Raw genomic sequence first — 20,932 nt, forward strand, 5'->3', positions numbered from 1 at the left:
AATACTGTTCATCCCCTTAGTCATTCTTCAATCTAGAGGGATAAGGGATTCTTGGCTTGAAAGGTGGGGTTGCCACCTCTTTCTCTTTGTTTGCTCCCTCCTCAACCTCTATAACCTCGGGTGCATGTTCTTTCGGCTTCTCACTCGGAAAGCATCCCTTCAACCTCACGACCACTTCTCAAAGTGATCACCTTCACATGTTCTCTAGGGTTGGTTTTACGTGTTGCTTGGTAAACTTCCATGTGGCCTTTCGGAGAGAGACTTCACAATTTGCCCCACTTGATTTTCAAGATTGTGCAAGGAGGCGGTGTGATTGCGAAGTGTAGCCTCGATCGATTCAAACCTTGTATTTGGCGATCGAACAAATCTAGCCAAGTGCTTTTTCCAAATCGTCATTCGGGTTTCCAAGCCTCGAAATTTGCTTTTTCCACTTGAGGGGCTTGTTGTTGTTGTTGGAAACCCGATGGCCCCATAGTCTTCTGTGGTCCTTGATTACTCCATGAAAAGTTGGGATGATTCTTCCAACCTGAATTGTAGGTGTTGCTATATGGATTCCCTTGAGGTCTCATTCCATTACCTACAAAGTCAATGTTCTCAATTGAAGAAGCATCACCAATGACGATTGGGCAATCGGAGGGAGCATGTCCTCCACCACAACCGGTGCAATTGGTCATGGCCGCAACTCTATTCGAAACTATAAGATCTACCTTCTTACTCAAACTCTCCACTTGGGCTACCAATGAAGTTACCGCATCAATTTCATGGAGACAGGCCATCTTTTTCTTGTCCCTAGCATTCCACTGGTAGCTATTTAACCCCATTTCCTCAATCAATTGATGAGCCTCATCGGGGGTCTTACTACCTAAGGTACCTCCTGCCGCCGCATTCAAGAGTTGCCTTGTACTCGGGTTCAAACCATTGTAGAAGGTTTGAACAATCATCCACTCCGGGAATCCGTGTTGCGGACACTTTCACAGGAGTTCCTTGAACCTTTCGCATGTCTCAAATAGAGACTCCAATTCCAACTGCACAAAGGATGAGATGTCATTCCTAAGCTTTGCTGATTTTCCGGGAGGGAAATAACAGGCTAGAAAAGCTTCTACCATTTCCTCCCATGTAGTGATTGATGCTCTAGGTAATGAGTGTAGCCACTGCTTTGCTTTCCCCTTTAAGGAAAATGGGAAGGCTCTCAATTTGATGGCATCATCCGTCACACCATTTATCTTCAGCATGTCGCACATCTTGAGGAAGCTCTCTATGTGACTGTTTCGATCCTCATCGGCCAAACCGTTAAATTGTGCGGACTGCTGCAGCACATGGATGAATGCCGGCTTTAGCTCTAAGTTTTGAGCTGTAATTGGGGGGACGCACAATACTCGATAGTGTCCCCAACACTGAAGGTCTGGCATAATCGGATAGTGTTCGTTGTTGTTCATTTTGTTCTGCCATGTTTTCAGATCCTTCTACATCCAAATCAGCTAGATTATGCTGTTATTGCACAGGTTCTTTCCCTTTTCTTCTAAGTGTACATTCAAACTCAGGGTCTCCTTCAATCAATATTGATGGATTTCCTTGTGTCATAACCTGGAGCTGCACCAAAAATAAAGAAAAAGAAAATCAGAACGATGAGAGAATAAGAAGATATGAATTAGATTGTGTGGTGAAATAGCTAAGAAAACAAAGTGCAAAGTATCTATAAACGCCTAGCTCCCTGGCAACGGAGAAAAAAACTTGACAAGGTCCCCTTGCGTATATCCCGCAAGTGCACGGGTTTGTCGAAGTAATAATCCCGGATGAGCGGGGTCAAATCTACAGAGAGTAGGGAGTAAAGACACTTAATTCGATTCTTAGCTATGTGGAGTATTAACAATGATAAGTGTGGTAATGATTCAATTCTCAGAAATTAAAAGCAACAAGTAAGATAGCAAAAGTAAGGAGGAGGCAAGGCAATCGATAAAGATGGGGTACTCGGATGATGCTTCACCTAGGATAATCGTTTCAAGTGCAAGAACCCTCTAATATACATCCTAATCGATGCAATGGTGAGTCATGGAAATCCTTGCATACATAGTCCCAAATCTAAGGTCAACTATGCCTAACTCTATACATGTCCCGGAGGAGAAATCGAACAATCTCAACACCTCGTACTCACATAGAGTTGCAATGAGCTCTAGGGATTCCAAGTGATAAATCTCTTCCTAGATTTAGACCTAACCTTTTGGTCCAGGCGGAAGGTCCCTAGCCACAATTAAGCCCTAGATACTAAGATCACCTCAACGCTTCACTCCATTGCACGCGCAACTAGGCCCCAGTGGAGGTTCATCCCTTAGACCATTCACTCAATTATGGCCACAAAGAACTCGAGGAATGGAGGTAGAATCTATCATGTAAGAGGGGAAAGGCGACGCTCCTGTACCTCTCGACTCACCCTCTCAACCCTCTCCAACCTAGCTTTGTCTAACGCTCGTGGTGTGTCACTCACTCACAAGGTTACCAACAAGAACTCTCAACCCTAGTGTCACTCTAGGGGAAATGTTCATACAATCAAGCATTCAAGGTTGGAACTCACAATAAACATCAATTTATTTGAAGCATAATAAAGAAGTTCGATAAAACGAATACATCCTAGGTTTCACAATCACCCAAGTACCCACTAGGGGTTTAGCTCTCCATGGAGCTAAGTACAATCAAAGAAATCGAATGTAAAAGCAATGAATCCATAAAGAAACCACCTCGATGGTCGTGTCGATGCTCTTGTGGAAAGTCCTCTACTCGTCGTCCAAGGATTCCTTCGTTCGGTATAGGATACGCCTCGATCGAAGCTCCCCTACCAACCTTCTTCCTAATGGAATCACGATGTCAGAGCCATAGAACCTCTCCAAAACCTTGGCTAATACCCCACGAAACACTAGGCAAAGCCCTCTCACAAGTTGGGGAAAAGATGGAGAAAAGAATACCAAAATCGGGGTTGAATCGGCTTTAAATAGGGCTGGAATCGGGCGACTCCACGGGCCTGGACAATACACACGCCCGTGCATAATTTCCACACGGGCGTGGATAATTTCCACACGCCCGTGTGGATTCTCTGTTTCTATGGTTTCTCGGCCAGCTGTGAACAGTGCTGCTACAATACTTGCTATATTGTTGCTACATTTCTCTGCTACAGTCTTCGACCTGAATAACTTCCTAATTCCATACTTTCATCGGGGTAACACAAATGGGCACACGTTCACGTCGTGAATCACTTGCTTCTTCAATGATATATATGTTGGTGGAGCTCTTGTTCTTATATACATAAGACGGAATGCTCGAGTGTGACTGCCTTTGTGCCCCTCCAAATGGATGTGCTCACTTGAATGCGAGGAGGTTGGCACACACTCTAGCATCTCACACCTGTCCTATGTCTTCGCGTTTGAACCTTAGTAAGATCTCCTCCAAAATAGGTGCATTATGATCCACATTGGCTTATTTCCTTCATACTCAGCCTCACAACCATACCTGCATAAAAGTGACATAAAAACACACATATTAATGTAAAAACCTGAGAAAAGTAATGCTCAACATAAGGAATGAACACTTCGCATTCATATCGCACAAGCACTTATCATCCACCTTGACAAGCACATCTTCGATGATACTCCTCGAATGTCTCACCATTTGATCCGCCAATTGCAAAGTCATCTGAGTGGGTCTAGGCTCGTCCAAGCCTAGCTTCAGAAAGAAGGTGTATGGAATGATGTTGATACTAGCCCCTGAGTCTGCCAATGCCATTTCTTAACCCAAATTGCCAATATTACACTGAATGATGAAGCTTCCCCAGTATTTCTTCTTGTTCGGCATGTTCTTTTGCAACACCGCCGAGCAAGAAGCATCTTAGATCACTGAAGCACTTTCCTCTAACTTCCTCTTGTTAGTCAACAAGTCTTTAAGAATTTTGCATACTTAGGCATTTGGACCAATGCCTCAATAAAAGGAATATTGATGTGGAGTTGCTTGAACAAACTCAGGAACTTCTTGTACTGTTCATCCCCTTGGTCATTCTTAAATATAGAAGGATAAGGGATTCTTGGCTTGAAAGGTGAGTGTGCCACCTCTTTCTCTTTGCTTGCTCCCTCCTCAAAATATAACCTTGGGTGTGTGTTCATTGGGCCTCTCGCTTGGAAACCTACCTTCAACCTCATGACCACTTCTCAAAGTGATCGCCTTCACATGCTCTCTAGGATTAGTCTCGGTATTACTCGGTAAGCTTCCTTGTGGCCTTTCCAATAAAGAAATCTGCCCTACTTGATTTTCAAGATTGTACAAAGAGGTGGCGTGGTTGTGAAGTGTTGCCTCGACTGATTGAAACCTTGTATCTGATGATTGCACAAACCTAGTCAAGACCTTTAATAAATCAGTCATTCGGGTCTCGAAACCCGAAACTCGGTTTTCCATGTTTGGGGCTTGTTGTTGTTGGAAACCCGGTGGCCCCATGTCCTTTTGTGGACCTTGGTTGATCCACAAAAAATTGGGATGATTCTTCAAACCCGGATTGTAGGTGTTGGTATATAAATTCCCTTGGTTCCTCATTGCATTACCCACAAAATCGACATTCTCAACCGAAGATAAATCACCAATAGAAATCGGGCAATCGGAGGGAGCATTTCCTTCACCACACCCGGTGTTAGTAGTCACAGTCGCCACTTTATTCGAAGTTAGAAGATCTAACTTCTTACTCAATGATTCCACTTGAGCCGCCAATGAAGTTACTGCATCTATCTCATGGAGCCCAGCCACCTTTTTCTTCTCCCTAGTATTCCATTGGTAGCTATTTTACCTCCTACTGCTGGATCCAAGAGATGCCTTGTACTCGGATTCAACCCGTTGGAAAAGGTCTGAAAAATTATCCTCTCCGGGAAATCGTGTTGCGGGCACTTTCTCAGGAGCTCCTTGAACCTTTCCCACGTCTCAAATAAAGTCTCCAATTCTGACTGTACAAAGGATGATATCTCATTTCTAAGCTTTGCAGATTTTCTGGGAGGTAAATAATGGGCCAGAAAAGCTTCTACCAACTCCTCCTATGTGGTAATCGATGCTCTAGGTAATGAGTGTAGCCACAGCTTCGCTTTCTCCTTTAAGGATAATAGGAAGGCTCTCAACTTGATGGCATCGTCTGTCACCCCATTTATCTTAAGCATATCACACACCTCGAGAAAGTTCTCTATATGACTGTTTGAATCCTCATTGGCCAAACTAATGAACTGTGCAGATTACTGCAACATGTGGATGAATGCCGGCTTTAGCTCAAAGTTCTGAGTTGTAATCAGGGGACGCACAATACTCAATTGTGTCCCCAATACCGATGGTCTTGGATAATCGGATAATGTCCGCTGTTGCTTATTCTGTTCAACCATGTTTTTAGATTCTTCTACTTCCAAATCAACTAGATTAGACGGTTCTTGCACAGGTTCTTTCCCTTTTCTTCTAAGTGCACATTCAAGCTCGGGATCTCCTTCAATCAATATTGAGGGTTCCCTCGGGTCATAACCTGGAGCTGCACCAAAAAGAAAGAAAAAGAAATCAGAACGATGATAGAATAAGAAGAAATGAAGTAGAATGAATGAATAAATAGCTAAGAAAACAAAGTGCAAATTATCACTAAACATCTACTCCCTGGCAATGGCGCAAAAAACTTGACACCGCCCCTTGCGTATTTCCCGCAAGTGCACGGGTTTATCGAAGTAATAAAATCCCAGATTAGTGGGATATCATATCCATAGGGAGTAGGGAATAAAAACACTTAAATTGTTTCATAACTAAGTGAAAGATGAATAGTGATATGTGTGACGAGATGTGAAATAACAAAAGTAAAAGAACAAGAAAGAGAGCACGAGTAAAGGAAAAGTAAGGCAATCGATATAAATGGGGTACCCGGCTATTGTTCCACCTAGGACAATCATTTCAAGTGCAAGAACACTCTATTATACTTTCTAACCAATGCAATAATGAGTTATGGAGATCTTTAAATACATGGTCCAAAATCTAAGGTCAACCATGCCTAACTCTATACATGTGCAGGAGGAGAAATTGAATAACATCTCAACTTTGCACTGGTATAGAATTGTAATGAGTTCTAGGGACTCCAAGTGATAAATCCTCTTCCTAGATGTAGACCTAACCCTTTGGTCCAGGTGGAAGGTGCCTACCCATAATTAAGCCCTAGGTGTAAAAATCACTTTAACGCTTCACTCCGTTGCACCCCAACTAAACCCCAGCGGAAGGTCATGCTTTAGCCCATTCACTCTACTCTGACCATAAAGAACTTGAGGAAATGGAGGTAGAATAAATCACATCGGAGGGGAAAGGGGACCCTCCGCTACCTCTCAACTCACCCTCTCAACCCTCTCCAATGTATATATTTGTGTAACTCTCGTGGTGTGTCACTCACTCACAAGGGTTACCAACAAGAACTCTCAACCCTAGTGCCACTCTAAGGGAGTATTCATACAATCAAGCATTCAATATTGGAATTCAAATAAAACATCAATTAATTGAAATCATAATAAAGAGGTTCAATGAAACAAATACATCCTAGGGTTCATAAATACCCAAGTACCCACTAGGGGGTTTACCTCTCCATGGAGCTAATTACAATCAATGAAATCAAATGTAAAACCAAAGAATCCATAGGAAACCCCCTCGATAGTCATGGCGATGGTCTTGTGGAGAGTCCTCTACTCATCCAAGTGTCCCTTTGTCTGGCCTATGATACAACTCGCTGGATCGGTGCCGATGAAAGCTCTCGCACTAACCTTCTTCCAAACGGAGTGCGATGTCAGAGCCATAGAACCACTCCAAATACCTAGATAATACCTCTCAAAACCCTAGCTGAAGCCTTCACTCAAGTTGGGGAAAATATACAGAAAAGAATGCTGAAATCAGGGCTCAAATCGGGGCTGAAATCGGCTTTTAAAGGGCCGGAATCGGGAATCCACACGACCCTGTGGGTGCCCCTGTGGATTTTTCACATGGGCGTGTGGATTCTCTGTTTTCATCCTTCTTCGGCCGGCTGTGAACGGTACCTACTATAGTGTTTTGCTACAGTGCCCTGCTACAGTACCTTCCCAAAACACTCCTGAATCTATACTTTCATCGAGGTAACATAAATGGGCACACGTTTATGTCGTAGATCGCTTTGCTTCTTCAAAAATGGACATGTTGGTGGAGATCTTGCTATACATGCACAAGCTAGAATGCTTGAATGTGACTGCCCTTGTGGCCCTCCAAATCGTTATGCTAACTTGAATATGAGGAGGTTGGCACACATTCCCGCATTTTGAACCCGACTTATGTCTTCGCCTTTGAACCTTCTCAAGATTTCCTTTAAATGGTGCATTTACGATCCACATTAGCTTCTTTCTCTAATATTTTGCCTCACAACCCTATTTGCATGAAAGTAACATAAATACACACATATTAGCATTAAAACCCTATAAAAGTAATGCTCATCATAAGGAAAGAACACATCACATTCTTATCACACAAGCACTTATCAAACAACAAACCAAACTTGGAAAATAAAGTGTCTGGCTTGGAAACCTGAATGACCGACTTAGAGAAAGCCTTGACTAGATTTGTGCAATTATCAGATACACAGTTCCAGTTGGTCGAGGTTACACTTTGCAACCACACTACTTTATTGCACAACCTAGAAAATCAAGTGCGGCAAATTATGAATTCTCTATCAGAAAGACCACAGGGAAGCTTGCTAAGTAATATCGAGACAAATTCATTAGAGCATTTGAAGGCGATCACTTTAAGAAGTGGTCGTGAGTTTGATGGTAGGCTTCCAATTGAGAAGACCAATGTTAAAGCATTAGAGGACATAAAGGTTGAGAAGGGAGCAACCAAGGAGAAAAAGGTGACACCCCCATCTTACAAGCAAAGAATTCCTTATCCCTCTTGATTGAAGAATGACCAAGTGGATGAGCAGTACAAGAAGTTTATGGGTTTCTTTAGGCAACTACATATAAACATTCCCTTTGTTGAGGCATTATCCCAAATGCCTAGGTACGCTAAGTTCTTGAAAGATTTGTTGACCAACAAAAGGAAATTGGAGGAGAGTGCCTCTGTGATTCTAGATGCATCTTGCTCGGTGGTCTTACAAAAGAATATACCGAACAAGAAGAAAGACTCCGGAAGCTTCATCATTCCGTGCAACATTGGCAACTTGGGTGAAGAAATGGCATTGGCAAAAATAGGGGCCAGTATCAACGTTATGCCATATTCCTTCTTTCAGAAGCTAGGCTTGGGAGAGCCTAGGCCTACTCCGATGACATTGCAATTGGCTGACCGAACCGTGAGACATCCTAGGGCATCATTGAAGATATGCTTGTCAAAGTTGACAAGTATATATTTCCAGCAGATTTCATGGTGTTAGACGTCGATGAGGATGCAGATGTTCCTTTGATACTTGGGAGGCCATTCTTGCTCACTTCCAAGGTATTGATCTAAATGGATGGCGGGGAGTTGACACTGAGGGTTGGAGATGATAAGCTCACATACAAGCTCACCGAAGCCATACGACATTCTATTCACTTTGATGATACTCTTTACTTTCTTGACAATACTAATAAGATAATTGATGAATATATGTAGGAAATGTTCAATCCGTACCAATAGGAGGGGTTGCTAGACCAAGAGATGGAGAACGAAGAAGTGTTAATGCTTGGTCTAAAGGAAGAAGTACCATCTACTCTGGGGATTATGAAGAAAGTGCTCTGGAAGATAAAGAGGGCGAGGAGATGGCACAAGAAACGCTCCAAGGCTGTTAGAGATGTGCAAGAACCGGACAAGGTGGATGAACCCTTGTTAAGTGGTATAAAACCCGATAACTTCCTCTCTACCCTCAAGAGACTTTGCTCATCGTGTTTTCATATCATGGGTAAGAGGAAAACCTTCATCTATGAGCCCCCATGAGGTAAGACAAGGTACATCAAGCATAGTGACATTAAACAAGCCCTTCTTGGGAGACAACCCAAGCATTTACTATTTTCGTAGTTGTTAGTTTAGTGTTTGCATGAATAAGAATTTGAGTGTTGGTGTCTTCATTTTTAGATGCTTTTATTGTGATTTTCTTGTGGGTTTTTGGTGTCATCTTGTGCTCAAATGTGTTTTGGCAAAGTTTTTGGTAGTGTGAGCTAGTTTCTCGTGTTTCACTGGTGTATTTTGCATAGTAGGGCAGGGTCTGAGTGTTTATACATGTTCAAGAATTTTCTACAGAGCCTGCAGAGTTTTTAAGCCATCCAGAGAAAATGCACGGGCATGTGGAATTTCTGAATGCCCGTGGATCTTCACTGTGAGTTTGTCTAGAGAAAGCACAGGGGCGTGGACTCACCCATGTGGGCCATCCTGTGACGAACGCACGGGCGTGGGTATTTTCCGCACGCCCATGTGGATCCCTACAGAAGAGCTTTCCTCCATCCAGAGAATACACAGGGGCATGCATCTGCCCCTGTGAACTGTCCAGTAGTGATCCACGACCGTGGGGAATATTTGCACGGGAGTGTTGATAAGTGCTTGTGTGATAAGAATGCGAAGCGTTCTTTCCTTGTGTTGATAATTACTTTTCTCAAGTTTTAATGCTAATATGGGTGTATTTATGTTACTTTGATGCAGGTAGGGTTGTGAGTCCGAATATGAGAGAAAGAAGCCAATGTGGGTCGTAATGCACCAATTTAGAGGAAATCTTGCTAAGGTTCAAACGCGAAGACATAGGTCGGGTTCGAGATGCGGGAATGTGTGCCAACCTCCTCGTATTCGAGTTAGCACAACTATTTGGAGGGGTACAAGGGCAGCCACATTCAAGCATTCTGACTTGTGCATATAGAATAAGATCTCCACTAACATGTCTGTTATTGAAGAAGCAGAGCGATCCACGACGTAAACGTGTGTCCGTTTGCATTACCTCGATGAAAGCATGGATTCGAGAGTATTTTGGGCTAGCACTGTAGTAGGGTACTATAGCAAACTGTAGCAAGATTACTATACCAGCACTGTTCACAGCCGGCCGAGAAAACTGGAAAAAAGAGAATCCACACGGGCGTGTAGAATTTCCACACGCCCATGTGAAAAATCCACAGGGGCGCTCACACGGGCGTGTGAAATCCCGATTCCAGCCCTTTAAATGCCGATTTTAGCATTCTTTTTTGCATCTTTTCCCCAACTTGAGAGAAGGGTGCGGCTAGGGTTTATAGAGGTATTGGCTAGGGCTTTGGAGAGGTTCTACGACTCTGACATTGCGTGTCGTTCGGAAGAAGGTTAGTGGGAGAGCTTTCGTCCACACCGATCCGGCGAGGTGTATCCTAGGCCGGTCAAAGGGACCCTTGCGACGAGTAGAGGACTCTCCACAAGGCCATCACCATGAGTAATGATGGGGTTTTCTATGGTTTCTTTGTTTTTACATTCGATTTCACAGATTGTATCTAGCTCCATGGAGAGCTAAACCCCTAGTGGGTACTTGGGTATTTGTGAGCCCTAGGATGTATTTGTTTCATTTAATCCCTTTATTATGCTTTCAATTAATTGATGTTTATTGTGCATTCTAATATTGTATGCTTCATTGTATGAATACTCCCCTAAAGTGACACTAGTGTTGAGAGTTCTTCTTGGTAACTCTTGTAAGTGAGTGACACACCATGAGAGTTAGACAAAGCTAGATTGGAGAGGGTTGAGATTGTGAGTCGAGAGGTAGCGCAGCGTCCCCTTTCCCCTCCGGTGTGATCTATCCTACCTCCACGTTCAAGAGTTCTTTGCGGCCATAGTAGAGTGAATGGGCTAAGGGATGACATTCTGCTGGGGCTTATTTGCGAGTGCAACGGAGTGAACCGTTGAAGTGATTTTAACATCTAGGGCTTAGTTGCGTGAACTTTGAGCTGAAGCCGGCATTCATTCACATGTTGCAGCAAACCGCACAGTTTAATAGTTTGGCCGATGAGAATCCAAACAGTCATATAGAGAATGTTTTCGACGTGTGTGATACGCTGAAGATAAATGGGGTAACAGATGATGCCATCAAGTTGAGAGCCTTCCCATTTTCCTTGAAAGGGAGAGCAAAGCAATGGCTACACTCATTGCCTAGAGCATCAATTACCACATGGGAGGAGATGGTAGAATCATTTCTTGCCCGTTATTTTCCTCCCGGAAAACCTGCAAAGCTTAAGAATGAGATCGCGTCCTTTGTACAATTGGAATTGGAGTGTCTATTTGAGATGTGGGAAAGGTTCAAGGAGCTCCTGAGAAAGTGCCCACAACAAGGATTCCCGGAGTGGATGATTGTTCAGACCTTCTACAACGGTCTGAATCCAAGTACAAGGCAACTCTTGGATGCGGCAGCATGAGGTACTTTAGGTAGTAAGGCCCCCAGTGAGGCCTGTCAATTAATTGAAGAAATGGGGTGAAACAGCTACCAATGGAATGCCAGGGAGAAGAAAAAGGTGGCCGGTCTCCATGAGATAGATTTAGTGACTTCGTTGGCGTCTCAAGTGGAATCATTGAGTGAGAAGTTAGATCTTCTAACTTTGAACATAGTAGCGCCCGTCATTACTTGCACCGGGTGTGATGGAGGACATGCTCCCTTCGATTGCCCGATATCTCTTGGTGATGCATCTTCGGTTGAAAATGTTGATTTTGTGGGTAATGACATGAGGAATCAAGGAAATCTATACAACAATACCTACAATCCAGGTTGGAAGAGTCATCCCAATTTCTCGTGGAGCAACCAAGGTCCACAAAAAGGCTATGGGGTCACCGGGTTTCCAACAACAAGGCCCAAATGTGGAAAACAGAGTTTGAGGTTTGGAGACCCGAATGACCGATTTCGAGAAGGCCTTGACTAGGTTTGTGCAATCGTCAAATACAAGGTTTGAATCAGTTGAGGCTGCACTTCGCAACCATACCGCCTCCTTACATAATCTTGAAAATCAAGTGTGGCAGATTGCGAAGTTCTTATCGAAAAGGCCACATGGAAGTTTGCCGAGCAATACAGAGACCAACCCTAGAGCGCATGTGAAGGTGATCACTTTGGGAAGTGGTCGTGAGGTCGACTGTAGGCTTCTGAGTGAGAAGCAAAAGGAACACGCACCCGAGGTTATAGAGGTTGAAGAGGCAACAAGCAAAGAGAATGAGGTGGCACCCCCACCTTTGAAGACAAGGATCCCTTATCCCTCCAGATTGAAGAATGACCAAGGGGATGAATAGTACAAGAAGTTCCTGAGTTTGTTCAAGCAACTCCACATCAATATTCCTTTTGTTGAGGCATTGGCCCAAATGCCTAAGTATGCAAAATTGTTGAAAGACTTGTTGACCAATAAGAGGAAGTTGGAGGAGAGTGCTTCAGTGATCTTAGATGCGTCTTACTCGATGGTCTTGCAAAAGAACATGCTGAACAAGAAGAAAGACCCGGGAAGCTTCATCATTCTGTGTAATATAGGTAATCTAGGCAAAGAAATGGCATTGGCTGACTCAGGGGCTAGCATCAACGTCATGCCATACACTTTCTTTCAAAGCTAGGCTTGGGTGAGCCTAGGCCTACTCGGATGACTTTGTAATTGGTGGATCGAACAGTGAGACATCCGAGAGGCATCATTGAGGATGTGCTTGTCAAGGTGGACAAGTGCATTTTTCGGGTTGACTTCATAATGCTAGACGTCGATGAGGATGTGAATGTACCCTTGATACTTTGGAGGCCGTTTTTGTGGACTTCCAAGGTATTGATTGACATGGACGGCGGAGAGATAACTTTGAGGGTTGGAGATGACAAGCTAACATAACGCCTTACTAAAACTATGAGTTATTCTCTTGATTTTGATGATACTTTGTATTTGCTAGATGCTACTGATGAGATTGTTGATGAATACATACAGAAAATGTTCAATCCGGATCCAGATGAAGGCTTGTTTGACCAAGAGGAGGACAATGAATATATCATGATGCTTGGTTCGACGGAAGAAGTACCATCTACCCCTGGGATCTTGAAGAAGGTGCTCCGGAAGTTGAAGAGGCCTAGGAGACGGCACCGGAAATACTCCAAGGCTACTGGAGACATGCATGAACTGAACAAACTAGGTGAATCATTGCTAGGCAGTCCGAAGCCCGATAATTCACCCTCTACCCTCAAGAGATTTTGCTCATCATGTTTCCAAGTCATGGCTAAGAGGGACACTTTCATCTATGAGCCCCTGTGAGGTAAGTCAAGCTAAGTTGCGTTAAACAAGCGCTTCTTGGTAGGCGACCCAAGTGTTTACTGTTTTCTTAATTTGGCAGTTTAGTGTTGCTTGAATAAATTGTTGAGTGTTGGTGTCTTGATGTTTTATATTTCTGCTGTGGTTTTATCATGGTTTTTCAAGTTCATCGTGTGTTTTCACGTGAATTTGTTGAAGGTTTGGTCATTTGAGCTATTTCTTATGTTTTTCATTGGTATAAATTGCATATTGGGGCAGGCTCTAAGTGTGTAAACATGTCAGAAATTTTCTGCAGAGCCTACAGATTTTTCTAAGGTATCCAGAGAAAACGCACGCCGTGTGGAATTAACACACGCCCATGGTTTGTATTACGAGCTCATCTAGAGAAGACACAGGGGCGTGGACTCACCCCTGTGAATGACCATGCTATCTTTCGCATGCCCGTTGGTAATTTCCACCCGGCTGTGTGAATTCCTATAGAGATTGGCAGATTTTCCCAAAAAGCACACAGGGGCCTGGACTCGCTCTTGTTGGCAACCTTGTGAAAACCACACGGGCATGGGTAATTTCCACACGCCCGTGCGAATCTCTGCTGAGGAGCTCTCTTCATCCAAAGTAGTCACAAGGGCGTGTGCTTGCCCCTGTGAGTTGGTCTTGTGAATGTCCACGTCCGTGTGGAATTTCTACACGGTCGTACGGAACACACGCCCGTGAGTTGGTCTTGTGAATGTCCACGCCCGTGTGGAATTACTATCCTCCAGTTGTCTGAGAACACTTCTACATTGTTCCCAACCTCATATCGCCAATTTGGAGGGATTTCGTTTGGTTTTTCGGCCATTTTCAAAGCTTTTTCATCTCAACTCGATGGTAAGCTCTATTTTTGATTTTCTTCACAAATTTATGATTTTCATCAATGAAACTAGTCAATAATGCTTCATTTCTTCAATTAGAATGATTATTTATATTTAGAAACGAAGTAAAAGCGTTATAATTGTGCATTTGTGGAGTTTGAAGCGTGGCCGTGTGTTTGTTCACGGCCCGTGGATCCACACGGGCATGCAGAAATTCCGCACGACCTTGTGGTTTTCTACAGCTATGTTTCATTAACTAGTTTGATCAATTCTCTTTCAATTTTTGCAGAGTATGGCACCCATGTCAAAGAAGCAAGCTTATAATTGTCTACGAGAGTCATCTGCTGAGTACTCTTAGTTACAGACAGATTATCCTGGAGCTCTGACCCCACAGAGAGCTTACAGAGTATTATGTGGTCAGGGCCAGTATGAGCCGGGGGTGTCCAAGGCCATGTGCCTTTCCCGACCTGCATACCGATATCTACATGCCATCATGAGCAGGTCGGTGAATGGCCGTGGTGATAGCACTTGCGTTTTGAGCTGGCAGGAGCTTTTGTACTTGTATTCGATGATGCAGCGCACACCGATCCATCTAGGGCACATCGTCGCTGAGTATATTCGACATCAGGGCCAGTATGCCAAATTGGGAGCGATCTTCTCGGGTCCATACATTACGAGATTAGATCTTCGTATGGGTCTCTTAGGGCGCGATTCACGGGGCCAAGAAAATGAGTATACCTATGCTCCTGAGCCTTGAAACGATGAGATTGATGGGTATGGCCCATAGGGTTCAGACAGGGGTTTATGCTCTGGTTCAACCAGTCCCAGAGATAGCCGAGGAGGGGAGAGATGACGCCGAGGCTTCCAAGCCTACCCCTGACCATCAGTCTGCACCTATGGAAACTGAGGCACCTTCGGGGACAGAGGACCCACACCCCGTGCGCATGTTTTCACCATCTCGAGCCCAGGATCTCTTTGAGAGGCTCGAGAGTGCTGTCGGAGTAATATGGACAGAGGTAGCAGAGACCCGAGCAGAGATTGCTGATATTAGGGCTGTGCAGGCCGCACAGTATACAGAGTTCACGGCATGTTTCGACACATTACAGCAGATCTTAGAGCGAGATGTTGGTTGACAAGATCCCCTTGCGTATATCCCGCAAGTGCACGGGTTTGTCGAAGTAATAATCCCGGGTGAGTGGGTATCAAATCCACAGGGAGTAGGTAATAAAAATACTTAATTCCATTCTTAGCTATGTAAAAGATCAATGATGATGAGTGTGATAATGATTCAATCCTCAACAGTAAAAGCAACAAGTAAGAGAGCAAAAGTAAAGAAGGGGGTAAGGCAATCGATAAAGATGGTGTACCCGGATAATGCTCCGCCTAGGATAATTGTTTCAAGTGCAAGAATCCTCTATTATGCTTCCTAATCAATGCTATGGTGAGTCGTGGAAATCCTTAATTACATAGTCCCAAATCTAAGGTCAACTATGCCTAACTCTATACATGTCCCGGAGGAGAAATCGAGCAATCTCAACACCTCGCACTCGCATAGAGTTGCAATGAGCTCTAGGGATTCCAAGTGATAAATCTCTTCCTAATTATAGACCTAACCCTTTGGTCCAGGTGGAAGGTCCCTAACCACAATTGAGCCCTAGATACTAAGATCACCTCAACGCTTTCACTCCATTGCACGCGCAACTAAGCCCCAGCGGAAGTTCATCCGTTAGACCATTCACTCTATTATGGCCGCAAAGAACTCAAGGAACGGAGGTAGAATCTATCACGCTGAAGGAGAAAGGGGACGCTCCTGTACCTCTCGACTCACCCTCTCAACCCTCTCCAACCTAGCTTTGTCTAACGCTTGTGGTGTGTCACTCACTCACAAGGTTACCAACAAGAACTCTCAACCCTACTGTCACTATAGGGGAAAAGTTCATACAATCAAGCATTCAAGGTTGGAACTCACAATAAACATCAATTTATTAAAAGCATAATAAAGAGGTTCAAAGAAACAAATACATCCTAGGGTTCACAATACCCGAGTACCCACTAGGGGTTTAGCTCTCCATGGAGCTAAGTACAATCATAGAAATAGAATGTAAAAGCAATGAATCCAAAAAGAAACCCCCTCGATGGTCGTGTCGATGGTCTTGTGGAGAGTTCTCTACTCGTCGCAAGAGATCCTTTGTCCGGCCTAGGATACACCTGGCCGGATCGGTGCCGACGAAAGCTCTCCCAATAACCTTCTTCCAAATGACGCGCGATGTCGGCGCCGTAGAACCTCTCCAAAAACCTAGCTAATACCCCTCAAAACCCTAGCCGAAGCCCTCTCGCAAGTTGGGGAAAAGATGGAGAAAAGAATACAAAAATCGGGCCTGATTTGGCATTAAATAGGGCTGGAATCGAGCGACTACACGGGCGTGGATGCTTCACGTGCCCGTGTGGAATTTCCACACGCCCGTGTGGATTCTCTGAAACTGTCATTTTCGGCCGGCTATAAACAGTAACTGCTACAGTGATTTCTACACCGACCTGCTACAGCAATTTGCTACATTAACCTGTTATAGTAACCTGCTACAGTACTATGCCAAAATTACTCCCGAATCCACTTTTCATCGAGGTAACATAAACAAGCACATGTTTATGCCGTGGATCGCTTTGCTTCATCAATGACGGATAAGTTGATGGAGATCTTGTTCTATGTGCATAAGTTAGAATGCTTGAGTGTGACTGCCCTTGTGCCCCTCCAAATGGATATGCAAACTCAAATACGGGGAGGTTGGCACACACTCTAGCATCTCGCACCCGACTTATATCTTCACGTTTGAACCTTAGCAAGATTTCCTCCAAAATCGGTGCATTGTGCTCCACATTGGCTTCTTTCCTTCATAATTGGTGTCACAACCCTACCTGCATATAAGTAACATAAAACCACACATATTAATGTAAAAACCCAAGAAAAGTAATGCTCAACATAAGGAAATAATGCTTCGCATTCATATCACACAAGCACTTATCATTGGCTCATCATTTTTCCTGCGGCCAAGGACTCCTCAGGTCCCATCAGTTTTTCTGTCACCTCCATCCCTTATTCCGGCACCAGATGACCCACCATGTACTTCATCACCAGAAGCAGCAGCAGAGCCAGAGGACGACATCGACACTTGATTTTATTTTCCTTGTCTTTTACTTCCGCATTTTATTTTGGACTTGTATTCTCAGAAAGGACTTTCCTTCTGAATTTATTTTGTATCTCAAGTTGTATTCATTGTCTTATCTTTTATATATTTGAGTTATTTTTGTTTTTATTGAGCTTCACTGAACCCACTCGTGTATGCATGCTGATGGTCTTATCATCATGGGAATTGAGACTTTGTCATGGGCACGGCAAAGCTGTTTCGGCACTTGGCCATGTGAGCTTCACAACCCATTAGAACAATACTCCCAAGGACTTAGCTCCATCAAATGCGACACTAGGAGTCAGGATAGTATTGTTTTGATTTCTTCTCCCACATCTTAATCCAATTGATTTATATTATGAATACATTGGGGACAATGTATAACTTAAGGGTGGGTGGGTGGGGGGAGTTTTATAGTGCATGCATCTCTTTTTATACTAGTTTTTGATTGATATACATGCTCACATAGCCAATGGCAGTTCATCTTAATTGCATTGATTGCATTCTTGATTTTTAGGAGAATTTTTTTAACATTGAATGTTTTCATGCTCTAGTTTTTGCTTGAATTTCTAGGAATGTTTTTCCGATTGACACTTGTTGCACGACTCACTCTTTGAACTCTTTTGGAAACTCATGTTTGATATATAAGGGACTAGTTTTAGTTATTTCTTGTGTTAATTCTTAAAGAAAAAACAAAAAAAAACAAAACAAAAAAAAATGAAAAAATGAAAAGAAAGAACAAAATAGTTTTGTTGTTTAGTTGTGCTTGTTGGGTGGAAAGAGCTACCACCTATGATGTATGAAGCTACTCTCATAAGTTGGATACTAGTTATGCCCTAATGAGAGAAAGAGCTATCTCATGGGATGTGTTAAAGCTACCACCCCGGTAGAAAGAGCTAAGACCTTGAAAGTCTGAAAGCCACCTTAGCGGTCTCTTTGGAAAGGAGCTACCTTAGAGGATGTGTGAAGCTACTACCCTTTTTTTGAATTTTTTTGTTACCTTTTTGTAGATAAATAAGTCCCTTGTATGTACAACTTTGAGGAGTATACTTTGGGTTGACTTGAGTGAGTTCACACACTTACATGATTTCTGATTTGTGTCCTTTTAGCTAGAGCATTGATTTTTCGTATTTAGTGTTGAAATTTTCCGTACTTGTACAATGTACTCTTTGTATGCTTTGGTGAACCTAAGGCCAAGCACTTCCAATATTTCCTTCATCTATGCTTTAATGTTTTTAATTTGTGCTTGAGGACAAGTAAAAGCTTAAGTGTGGAGGAGTTTGATAAGTGCTTGTGCGATAAGAATGCGAAGCGTTCCTTCCTTGTGTTGAACATTACTTTTTCTCGTATTTTTAACGCTAATATGGGTGTATTTATGTTACTTTCATGCAGATAGGGTTGTGAGGCCGAATATGAGAGAAAGAAGCCAATGTGGGTCATAATGCACCAATTTGGAGGAAATCTTGCTAAGGTTCAAACGCAAAGACATAGGTCGGGTTCGAGATACGGGAATGTGTGCCAACCTCCTCATATTCGAGTTAACACAACTATTTGGAGGGGCACAAGGGCAGTCACATTCAAGTATTCCGACTTGTGCATATAGAACAAGAGCTCCACTAACATGTCCATTATTGAAGAAGCAAAGCGATCCATGACGTAAACATGTACAGGTTTGCATTACCTTGATGAAAATATGGATTCGGGAGCATTTCGGGCCGGTACTATAGTAGGTACTATAGCAAAACTGTTGCAAGATTACTGTACCATCACTATTTAAGTCGGCTGAGAAAATAGGAAAACAGAGAATCCACACGGGCATGTGGAAATTCCACATGCCCATGTGAAAAATCCACATGGGCGCTCACACGGGCGTGTAAAATCCTGATTCCAGCCTTTTAAAAGCTGATTTCAGCTCCGATTTCAGCATTCTTTTCTCCATCTTTTTCCCAACTTGATAGAGGGCTGTGGCTAGGGTTTTGAGAGATATTGGCTAGGCCTTTGGAGAGGTTCTATGGCTCCAACATCGCGCACCATTTGGAAAAAGGTTAGTGGGAGAGGTTTTACTGACACCGATCATTCGAGGTGTATCCTAGGCCGGACAAAGGGACCCTTGCGACGAGTAGAGGACTCTCCACAAGGCCATTACCATGACTAATGAGGGGGTTTTCTATAGATGCTTTGTTTTTACATTCGATTTCATTGATTGTATCTAGCTCCATGAGAGCTAAACCCCTAGTGGGTACTTGGGTATGTGTGAATCCTAGGATGTATTCGTTTCATTGAATCCCTTTATTATGGTTTTAATTAATTGATGTTTATTGTGAGTTCTAATATTATATGCTTGATTGTATGAATACTCCCCTAGAGTGACACTAGGGTTGAGAATTCTTCTTGGTAACTCTTTTGAGTGAGTGACACACCATGAGAGTTAGACAAAGCTAGATTGGAGAGGGTTGAGAGGGTGAATCAAGAGGTAGCGGAGCGTCCCCTTTCCCCTCCGGTGTGATCTATCCTACCACCACATTCCAAGAGTTCTTTGTGTCCATAGTAGAGTGGATGGGCTAAGGGATGATCTTCCGCTGGGGCTTAGTTACGAGTGCAACGGAGTGAAGCGATGAACTAATTTTAGCATCTAGGACTTAATTGTGGCTAGGGATCTTTCAAGTGTACCAAAGGGTTATATCTACACATAGGAATAGGGTTTATCATGTGGAATCTCTAGAGCTCATTGCAGTTCTATACGAGTGCGAGGTGTTGAGATTGTTTGATTTCTCCTCCGGTACATGTATAGAGTTAGGCATGGTTGACCTTAGATTTGGGACTATGCCATTAAGGATTTCGACGACTCACTATTTCATTAATTAGGAAGCATAATAGCGGTTTTGTGCACTTGAAACAATTGTCCTAGGTGGAACAATATCCGGGTACCCCATCTTTATCAATTGCCTTACCTTCTCCTTAACTTGTGCTCTCTTTCTTGTTGTCTTCACTTTTGAGAATTGAATCTTGTCACACATATCACTATTCATCTTCCACATTAGTTAAGAAACCACTTAAGTGTCTTTATTCCCTACTCTCTGTGGATACAATACCCACTCATTTGGGATTATTACTTTCGACACCCATGCACTTGCGGTTTACACGCATATACGGACTGTCACGTCGCGAAACACTTAGTGATAATTCTCGATCGGGACGGAGAGTCCACGGGGCGTGCGTCGCCTCGTGGATCGAGCACAGAGCGTGGGTATTTTTTGCACGCCCGTGCGGTTGCATTCAAAGATGGAGGAGAGGTTTCCTGAGAGCGCACTGGGGCGTGTGTGCCCCTTTGACTCTCTTCTGTGGAGGTGCACAGGCATGGGCAATTTCTGTACACCCGTGTGAATGTCCAGTAACGTAAGAGCTGTGGCATTTCTTTAAAATCTTTTGGCTCTTCTCCATTCTCATATTCCTAGTCACTCAACGACCACTCCTAACACCCCTCCTGACCTCACACTGTCGATCTTGAGGAGTTTCACTCGATTTTCAAGCCGAATTCAAAAGTTTTCGAGTTCACTATTGGTAAACCCTCAATTCTTCTCTTTTTCGCCATAAATTGATTTTAATTGATTAAAAATGGTAAATGTTGCTTAGTTTCTATGTTTATAAGATTTATGCATGTTTAGAACGAACTTTGAAC

At 43.4% G+C, this 20,932-nt stretch overlaps 3 non-coding genes across 3 annotated transcripts; 2 read left to right on the plus strand and 1 right to left on the minus strand.

Annotated features, from left to right (window-relative positions):
* Window positions 1-951: 951 nt before the first annotated feature.
* Window positions 952-1,058, plus strand: LOC120256448. The gene has a single exon (XR_005535308.1). It is a non-coding gene; the product is annotated as a small nucleolar RNA R71 (small nucleolar RNA).
* Window positions 1,059-4,896: 3,838 nt separating this feature from the next.
* On the plus strand, window positions 4,897-5,003 carry LOC120256447. Its single transcript, XR_005535307.1, has one exon. It is a non-coding gene; the product is annotated as a small nucleolar RNA R71 (small nucleolar RNA).
* Window positions 5,004-11,192: 6,189 nt separating this feature from the next.
* Window positions 11,193-11,299, minus strand: LOC120256449. The gene has a single exon (XR_005535309.1). It is a non-coding gene; the product is annotated as a small nucleolar RNA R71 (small nucleolar RNA).
* Between the last annotated feature and the right edge of the window lie 9,633 nt (window positions 11,300-20,932).

This window comes from Dioscorea cayenensis, unplaced genomic scaffold (assembly GCF_009730915.1).
Source record: "Dioscorea cayenensis subsp. rotundata cultivar TDr96_F1 unplaced genomic scaffold, TDr96_F1_v2_PseudoChromosome.rev07_lg8_w22 25.fasta BLBR01001449.1, whole genome shotgun sequence".
NCBI classification, from domain to species: Eukaryota; Viridiplantae; Streptophyta; class Magnoliopsida; order Dioscoreales; family Dioscoreaceae; genus Dioscorea; species Dioscorea cayenensis.